At 39.8% G+C, this 10085-nt stretch overlaps 1 pseudogene; it reads left to right on the top strand.

Moving 5' to 3' along the window:
* The first annotated feature begins 6463 nt into the window (after positions 1-6463).
* On the top strand, positions 6464-7619 carry LOC138162254 (eukaryotic translation initiation factor 3 subunit M pseudogene; annotated as a pseudogene).
* Positions 7620-10085: the final 2466 nt, after the last annotated feature.

Below are 10085 nucleotides of genomic sequence, written 5' to 3'. Positions count from 1 at the left end.
AATATTTTGGTACATATGGGTCATTTTCCACTTTCTTTGATCTTTTCTGAGGTATCATCCTAGTCCTCCAAGGTATCTTCTGCACCAGAAGATCTGGGCTCAAGTCCTGGTTCTGCCACTTCCTGGCCATGTGGCTTTGGGCAAGTCATTGTTTCTATCTTACCGATTTCCTATAGAAGAAATGGGCATACTAGAGAGAGATAGGTTGATGGAATGGAAAGTGTTGGGTTTGGAGTCAGAGAATATGCATTCAAATTCTAGCTCTGTCTCTCAATAGCTGCGTAATCTTGGAAAAGTCACTTGACCTCTCCGGGCCTCAGTTTCCTTAGCTATAGAACAAAAGGGTTTGAATAGATGGACTCTAAGATCCTTTCCCAGCTCTAAATCCAAAGTCTTATGATACTTTCAGTACCTATTTCATGGGGATGTTGAAAGAAAAGTACTTTATAAACTCTAAAATATTATATAAATGTGAGTTATTGATAATGCTGATGATGAGTGCTCAGTTGCTGGGGGGAAAGCTAAGTATATATATAGTCCAACCTCTTGCCATGTTTAGGTAGGTGAGGAAGTGTTACCACAAACCAGCGTATGACAGCATCATGTTCAGCACTATGGTCAGTACCAAGACAATTATCATGGCTGCTGACTCCTAGTGATGTAGACCTAGAGGGTCTGTGTATGGAGTAAGATACTAAAAGATGACCTGAACGAACATTTTAGCTAGCCAGGTCCTTGTAGGGTGTGATAATAGACCTCTTTTCCAATGTATGACTCCATTGAATTTTAAATCTGGGAAAGAACTTCAGAAATCATCTCGTCCAAACTCTCCATGTCATAGATTAGGAAATTGATGCCAACCTGGAAAACTGAAAGAATTCTCTCCACCCAGAAACTCCATCAATGGGCAATTTGTCTTTGTCTGAACCCATAGTAGCCTAGACATAAGTGAATTAGGAGGGTGCATGGCTTGTTCAGCAATTTTCATAAAGACAACAATAGTAAACAACAACAGAGACAAACTGTGACATGATAATACTTTATGCTATGCTTTTAATTGTTTTACTTGGCTTGAACCTCCCACAATTTTGGATTTCATTGATTGACCTCCCTCAGCTTTGGACAGCAGGCTCTCACTTCATGACTTATGACTCAGCTTCTAGATTTGGAATGGTTCATGGTGAGTATGAATAGGCTGGGACATATTATAAATAAGGAAAGATGAAGTGATATAAAGGATGGCATCAAAAAAGTGTATGATCACAAAATATAGGTTAGTCATATGAACATGACTGATACCCAGCATAGTTGTTCCATTAGCATCCTCATGTTGTCAGAGAACCAAGGAAGGTACGATGGATGCACTCTTCTTGGGTCCATTTTTTTATGGAAGAGCAGCACCTATAGGTTGTGACTGGAATAATTTGAGATAATACCCAAATAGATGAGATCACAGATCCATTGAAATACTGGTATGATATTTTTGGACTAGATCTTGGTGCTACATTCTGTTAATGTTCTCATTGTTAGGACTCTACACCTAGACTATTTTCTCCCTCTGTAATTCTTAATTTCTATTAAGTACCTTACTCCTTTGAAGGCGCTGGGAAACCTTAGCCTTTGGATTTAGAAGATAACTTCTTTCCTTTCCATTGGTTTCCTGGCTAATTATGATAGCTCTCAGTTTTATCTTAGTTTACCTTAAACATTTATTTAATGTGTTTGTGTCATTTCTCCTTGTAGAGTAGTAAGTTTCTTGAAGGCAGGGATTGTTTGATTTTTGCCTGTGTATCCCTAGTACCTGGCATGCATAAGTATGTAACATGACATGTAATATGTAACACTTTAAATAAATGCTTGCTGATTGACTGATTAGATATAAGACAAGAACTGTGCCTTATTTCTCTTTGTATTTCTCTTAGCTCTCAGCACAATTTCTTGCATAGAGAAGGCATGCATCTAGTAATGAACTGACCTGCATTTCTCTGGCATGTTAGCTCATGTACAAATGTTTCAACCACAGTCATTTCTCAAATACCCTGCCTTACTTTCCCAGTTCCTTCATTTCACTCAGGGAAAATGACACACATCTGTGGAATTCTGCTGTGATTCTGGGATTGGCATCCTCCCTGCCACCTGAAGACCACAATAGCTGCAGCCCTGTACCAGCCTCAATGTTCCTGCTCTTTCCTGGCCCCTGAGAGTCCTGAAGGTCTGACGAATCTTCTTGGTGCTGATTTAAACTCCCAAACTCTAAGACTCTGACTTTAGAAAAGAACACTGAGCTTAGGAATCAGGATATATAGGTTATAGAATTGCCTCTGCCCTTCACCTGCTGTATGACCTCAGGCAAAATAGTGACCTTCTTTGTGTCTCGGGTCCTTTCTGTCCCTTATCCCTCCTATTAATACTACATAAACAGTTTAAGGATCTGAGATTCCACTGACACAGATCACAGCTATTCCACACCTGTGCCTCACAAACAATCTTCATGAAACACTGTGCCTGGAACAGCTTAACACCTGGAGGCCAACCCTCCAAAGAAAAGTTTCTTCAAACTTAGACTGTTCTTAGATAAAAGACAAGTTCACTGCCATGCCCGTATGCAATGCCTTTCCAGCTCAACAGGACCTCCCTAAGTTTGTGCTCTACTGATACGATTCAATTTCATCTTATTAATTTCAGCCCATCATTCTAACATGTTAAGATCTTAGATCTAGACTCTGTCACCAGGGATGTTTGCTCTCCCTCCTAGCTCTGTGTTATCTGCAAATTTGATAAGCAATTGCTTTATTCAGGGGAGTTAAAAAAAAGGCTAAAGACAGATCCATGACTTGGGTTGAAATTAATAATGATTATTCTTTAGGTCTGGTTGTTGAACCATTTTTGGAAATCTATCTGTATCATGAACCAGTTATACCTCCCCACCTGGTCCTTGCGTTTGGGTTGCTTTTCCTTGTAGAGTAGTAAGTTTCCTGAAGGCAGGGATTGTTTGACTTTTGCCTGTGTGTCCCTAGTACCTGGCATGCATAAGTATGTAACATGACATGTAATATGTAACACTTTAAATAGATAGATCAAATCTCAATTGGAGCATTTGTTAGATGCCTTAATGAAATGCAGGCATGCTATGTTAGGTAGCTAGAGGGCACTAAAATGCATAAAACACAGAACCAGAGGTCAAATCTGGCCTCAGATGCTTACTAGCTGTGTGACTCCGGGCAAGGCACTTAATCTCTGCCTGCCTCAGTTTCCTCATCCATAAAATGGAGACAATAAGAGCATTTGCTTCCTAGAATTGTTGCGAGGCTAAAATGTAAAGTATTTTACAAATCTTAAAAAGCATTTTTATAAATGCTAGCTTTAATTATTTATTATACTTCTATCACTGGGTGGGTTTGAAGTTAGAAAGACTTGTATTCAAATCCTGGATCTGCCACTAAACTGCCTGTGTGGTGTTGGGTAAGTCATTTCTCTTAGTTTCAGTGTGCTCATCTATATAATGGGAATAGTAAAACCTGTTCTTCTTTACCTCTTAGAGTTGTTTGGATGAGTCAAGATTCACTATACAGCGAGATAGCATAATGAATAGAATGCTAGACCTGGACTCAGGAAGACCTGAGTTCAAATGTGACCTCACATATTTATTAGCTGTGTGACCCTGGGCAAGTCATTTAATTTCTCAGTTTTCTCCTATGTAAAATGAGGATAATAACAGCACCTACTTTCTAGGGTTGGTGTGAGTATAAAATGAGATAATATTGGTAAAGTGCTTTACAAGCCTTAAAGTACTATAAAAATGCTGGCTATTGTCACAGAAAATCTAAAGTGCTTTGTAATGACTGTGTAAATGTAAATTATTACTGCATTGGTCTGAATATAGCCTTCACTATTCCTGCTAATCTGGTTTATAGAAAATCTTAATGCTGTCTGTAATGGTTTCATTTTCTAGTGTACATTTCTACGTTTTTTTCCTTCAAAAAGATCTCATTTTAGAATTGTTACCTTCCCTCCCTTCCCCCTCTTCCTTCCTTTCCCTGATTATATACAGACCGATAGAGTATTATTGAATCAATGGATGAAACATTGAGAAGTTCCAAATGACAGGTTAGAAAAGGAATTTTTCATAGACACAGAGATACCTGGATCATGGGAGTGCTGGCTAAAATTTTAACTCAACTACACTCCAGGTCCTTCCAACTCTGAGTTTCTATGATTTTGTAAATTCAGAGCAGGAACATGAGTGGGGTGAGAGGCCTTGACTGAAGAAGGGCCCCTTTATGTCACCCAGGTGAGCCCTGAAGAAATGCTGTTTTTGCATGTTTTCACCTTGTAGGCTGAGAATGTGGAGGCTGGTGGGCTATTAGTCATCCTGACATCTCCCTGAGTCTAGGAGTAAAGGAAGAACCATGGCGCCCCAGTGTGCTGAACTGAGCTGGGGAAGGGAGTGAATAGAGCTCAGAAAATAAATTAGAAAAGATGGGAGGAAGAATTTTACCAGGCTGCAAATCATATTTGCAAGACTCTAGTAGTGAGAAACTCACATTCCATGCTCTGTCAGCCAAAGCACTGGCTTAGACAAAGCACAGTCAACATGACTTCTGGTCTCACCTCTGCGGTTATTCCCCAAATAATCTTGAACAAATCAAATCTTTCTTCCAGACCAGAGTTTCCTCATCTCCAAAATTAGAGGGTTGAAGTAGGCTAGAGATTAGAGTCTCTCACCTTTCTGAATGCCAGGATCTTTTGTAATGGCAAAGCATTGGGAGGTGGGGTGCTTCCCACATGAGATTCACTTACTATTAGCATTCATTGATTGGGAAGCTTCTGTGGACTCAGTAATGCTTTTAGATGAATTTGTAATTTATTAATCCCAACAAGCATCTATACATGCTTGGAACATGGTAATAAATATATGTTAAAAGGTTCTTTTTTTTAAACCAGATATAATTTTATCAGTTTAGGGAGCTCCTGGTGAGGAACTTCTTTTAACAATACTTTTAAAAGCATTTTGCAAAATTTAAAGCATCATTATATTAAAGCAAGGAGACTTGCTCAGGGGTCTACCCTGTCAGTATGTATCAAAGGCAGAACTTGAACCCTGTTCTCCTTGACTCTAAAAGCCACCTCTCTGATGCATTCTGCCATGCTGTTTCTCAGGAGAGAAGATATGAATATTGTTATTATCATTATTATTATACTGAGTCAATTGATGACTAGTGTGTGTATAGCTTCATGGAGACTTGTGGACCCCCAGGTTGGGATTCACTGGATTAGAAGGCCCCTAAGATCCTTTCTCCATTCTTCCTCCATCTTGCCTGACCCACACATACAGGTGCACAATCTCTGTCTCAACCCTCTTGTCCTTTTCTTTCTGGCCTCTTCTCTCATGCAGATACTTTGTGGGAAGAAACTTCTTTGGAAAGCTTACAAAATATTTTGTGTTTTTGGGAGGGGAGATGGAGTCTAAGTGTAAAAGAGACATAGCGGGGCTTACCATCCGCCTCCAAGCCCTTAGTAGGGGCTCCAGCTATGTCCCATGGTCAGAGGTTTCAACTACTTAGGAAGATGGAGATGTATGGATGTGAGTATTCTATTCAGGAAAAATGACATGTACAGAAATAACTTTATATGAAATAAAGACTAGGTAATTTGAGGGAAGAGGGGAGTGCACCAGCAGCTGGGGAATCAGGAAAAGCTTCATGAAGAAGTTGACCTTCAAGCTAAGTAATGAAGGAAGCAGGGCATTCTATGAGGTGAAAGTGAAAAGGCAAATTCCAGGCATGGAAGACCATTGATACAAAGGCCATTTAGCTGATCCCGTGAGGAATGGTGACTTCCCCCAGACTCACCTCATGCTCACATCCATGCATCTCCACCTTGCCTTGTCTTAATAGTTAGAATGCCATGGCACTTGCATTCCTGCCATACAGAAATATATGTTTCCCTTGACTCCTTCATTAGAATGTAAGCTCCTTGAGGGCAGGGGCTGGTTTTGTTTTTTCTTTGTATCTCTAGTCCTTAACACAATTCTGGTAGGCACTTAATAAATGCCTTTTGACTGACTGGCTTTAATGGTATCATTTTTGTACTTTCTGTTGGCAATGACTGGATCCTGAATTAGGAATTATAAACAGATCTTTGAGAATCAGTCATTTCTTCTTGCTGTAATTCTTGTTATCATCATTATTAATGGTGATAATTAATAATAATAGTGAACAGAATCCAGAGGCTTCTGTAGACTGGTGCTTAGACTAGAAACTGTCAAGGAGACTTTTCTTCTGTTGGAGGATACCAAACACATTCAGTCTCATTCGCTTCAGTCTTGACTCCTCTATTCTCTCAGAATAACTTTTTTCTTTAATGTTTAAAGAAGAAGGAAAAGCCAAGGTAGATAACTGGTCAGGGAGGTAGCATTCTCTTAACTCCTCATATGTGAAAAGAATGATTATAGCTTCTTCGCCATGAGCATCTCGACCTTCATCGACGTCACTGAGGAAGACCAGGACGCAGAACTTCATGCTTACCTGAAATCTAAAGGAGCTGAAATCTCAGAAGAGAGCTCTGAAGGTGGACTCCATGTAGACTTAGCTCAGATCATTGAAGCATGTGATGTTTGTCTAAAAGAAGATGATAAAGATGTCGAGAGTGTGATGAACAGCGCTGTATCCCTCCTCTTGATCCTGGAGCCTGACAAGCAAGAAGCTGTCATTGAAAGCCTATGTGAAAAGCTGGTTAAATTTCAGGAAGGTGAACATCCATCCCTGAAGCTACAATTTTTGAGCTATCTTTTCCATGGAGTGGATAAGAATACCCCTATAAGATATACAGTCTACTGCAGTCTTATTAAAGTAGCAGCATCTTGTGGTGCCATCCAATACATTCCAACTGAATTGGATCAAGTTCAGAAATGGATTACCCACTGGAACCTCAACACTGAAAAAAACCATGTTCTTTTGAGGCTACTTTATGAAGCACTTCAAAAGTCATGGTAGAATTGTTAGGAAGCTGCACAGAGGACACAGCTTATCAGGTTCGGTTGGATGCCCACAGGTGTATTGCAAGAGCGCTGAAAGACCCAAACACCTTCCTTTTTGACCACCTTCTGACTTTAAAACCAGTCAAGTTTCTAGAAGGGGAGCTTATTCATGATCTTTTAACCATTTTCATGAGTGCTAAATTGGCATCATATGTTAAGTTTTACCAGAATAATAAAGACTTCATAGATTCTTTTGGCTTGTTGCATGAACATGATGTGGCAAAATGAGGCTCCTTACTTTTACGGGAATGGCAGTAGACAATAAAGAAATCTCTTTTGACACAATGCAACAAGAACTTCAGAGTGGAGCTGATGATGTGGAAGCATTTGTTATTGATGCTGCAAGAACTAAGATGGGCTATTGCAAAATTGACCAAACACAGAAAAAATAGTTGTCAGTCATTGCACACACTGGACATTTGGAAAACAGTGATGACAACAACTGTACGACACGCTAAAGGCCTGGAAACAAAACTTGAACCAAGTGAAAAACAGCCTTTCAGTCTTTCTGATACCTAAATTTTTACCCACGATTTTATTCTCTTTAGAGACATTCCTGAATCACAGTAAAACATTCTAAAACAAACAAACAAACAAAAAGATTTATTATAAAAGGGCTTTGGAACCCAGGGTCCTAGTTACATGATTGTGCAACACTGACTGCCTCCTGGTACCTGAAAGGCCCTGGAGGGATGTACTTAAGAAATGTTTGCTTCACCCAAGGAAGGAGCTTCATACAATCAAGTCTTTAAGTTTGTAAAATTCTTTGGTATTCTTCCTCTCCTCTGCCCACAGCATCAACCCTTTGAGGGTGACAGGATTAGTATTATTATTACCTCCATTTTGCAGAAAAGGAAACCAAGGACCAGAGAAAGTAAAGTTACATGCCTAGAATCATATGACTAATGAGTAATCCGGAAATATAACTGACCCTTTGAGTTTTTTGATCCTTACTTTAGTTATCTTTTTCTTAAAAACTTGATGTTTGACCGCCCCTAATAGAATGGCTCCTAGTGCTGCCCCCTTTGTTAGAATGGAGGTAACAGCTTGTATCGGCAACCACATTAGCATACCCAGGATGGCTGCTGGCACAGGTTCTTAGATCTGCTTTACTAGGAAAGATAGATGTTAAGGGGCCAACAATCCTTTTTTAATTACATTCATTAGTTTAGGGGAAAAGTCAGAACCCTGAACTTCAGAGAAAATCTAAAGAAAGAAAATAGAGAAAATACAAGCAGAGAAATAAAGACCAATAAATAGGGCCTCTGTCTGAGAAATTAGCACAGATCAACAGACAGATCCAACTGTCTGACCAAGGCAATACATACATCGTTACCAGAGAGAGAAGCACCAACATCTGGGTTTTTCAAAGCCGGGGGCTCCTCAACAGCTACCCAGAGTTTCATCTGGTCAAATCACAAGAACACTCTTCCAATAAGTAAGCCCCAAAGCAAAATGCTAACCTCAGAGTATATATGCCCTTTTTAGATCCAGAGGGCATCACAATCCTCTTGATTCAGTGCCTGATTAGAAATTAACAAAAGGTTTGAAAGCCTTCCTAAAAGCAAGCCTCCCCTAAGCAAACTTTCCTTAATGGGTTCCACCTGAGGCCTATTAATAGGTGGGGGAAGATCTTATATCCCATTAACATTACACAGCTGTTCTTTGGCCCATTGACTTTTTTGTTTTTGCAGGGAAGTAGCTAGCTAGGAAAGTAGGCTAAATCTTATGGAGAAGGTAAAGATGGCTTCTCTACCCTTTTCAGTGATGAAGAGAACCTGTGAGGGCTGGAAGGGTCTTTGAAAACATAGCACCCAACCAAACTTGTGCATACAGTGAAGACCTCTCATTGAGCTTGAGCCAAAAACTAGCTAGAAAAGAATGGCTGTCCTTTCTTCCTTCTCTTTCACTGACAAAAGGTATTGAAATTTTGACAAGATTGCCATAGGGAAGACCCAGATTATTGGTATTGAAGAGAGATAGATTATATTATCCCACGTATCCATAGAGAGAAAGATGGAAGGAGCAGCAGTCTGGGACAATTTGAATGTAGTCCCATTCTGAGTCATAATTCCCAAGGAGACCATATGTCATCAAGGCTATTGAAATGCTCCCTTCTAGAAGCCCCATTTCCATCTGGGAGCTTCTCTGTGGTAGAAAGAAGTAGAAATTTGGGAGTTGATCTTTATGAAATAAACCTCTTGGTGATCCAACATGAAAGCATTACATAGGGCAATCTGTTCATGGTCCCCATAGCAGAATCAAATCCAATGATCCCTGTCTAGTTCCCTCATGACTTAGGCAAAAGGAGATGGCCGTTGTCAGTGCTAAAAATGACCTGAGATTTATATACTTTTCTCAAAAACACTTATTGAACCTGTCCTTTCCTTATAATTTCCATAGATATTGATCTAGTTCAGGGGTGGGCAACCTTATGTCTCGAGGCCACATGTGGCCTTCTTAGTCCTTGGATGCTGCCTTTTGACTGAGTCCAAATTTTACAGAACAAATCCTTTTATTAAGGGGATTTGTTTGGTAAAGTTTGCATTCAGTCAAAGGGCTACACTTGAAAAGTTTTGTCTTTGTACCCCCAATGCACAAAGACTTGGACATAATAGTCACTTAGTAAAAGTTTGTTGAATTTGAATTTCTTGGCTGTTTTCCTTCCAGTTTAATCTACACATCCTCTGGTCTAGGTGCCTCTCACACCAAACTAGGCTGTTAGGTGTGGGAGTTAAAAGAAGAAGGTAAATGAGATAGGCATCATAGAGCTAGAATCAACAGAACAAGAGTCTGTTGATGATTGGATATGGAATGTGAGCAGACCAATGACTTTTGCATTGCTTTGGATTTTTTTGAGGAAATATTCCAGGACTGTTATATAGTATTCTCCTCCACACGTTCTATTTCCCAACCATAACAACTTCTCTGCTGCTCCCCCAAACATACTATCTCAAATGTGTGTGTGAGAGAGAGAGAGAGAGAGAGAGAGAGAGATTTTAGACAGATAGACAGACACATATATGTATACACACAGATAGATGGA

Source organism: Petaurus breviceps, unplaced genomic scaffold (assembly GCF_028583685.1).
Source record: "Petaurus breviceps papuanus isolate PSGF00001 unplaced genomic scaffold, PetGlider_PUasm1.0 186, whole genome shotgun sequence".
Taxonomy (NCBI): domain Eukaryota; kingdom Metazoa; phylum Chordata; class Mammalia; order Diprotodontia; family Petauridae; genus Petaurus; species Petaurus breviceps.
Note: the sequence above shows the minus strand (reverse complement) of the source record. Positions and strands in the feature narration are given on the sequence as shown.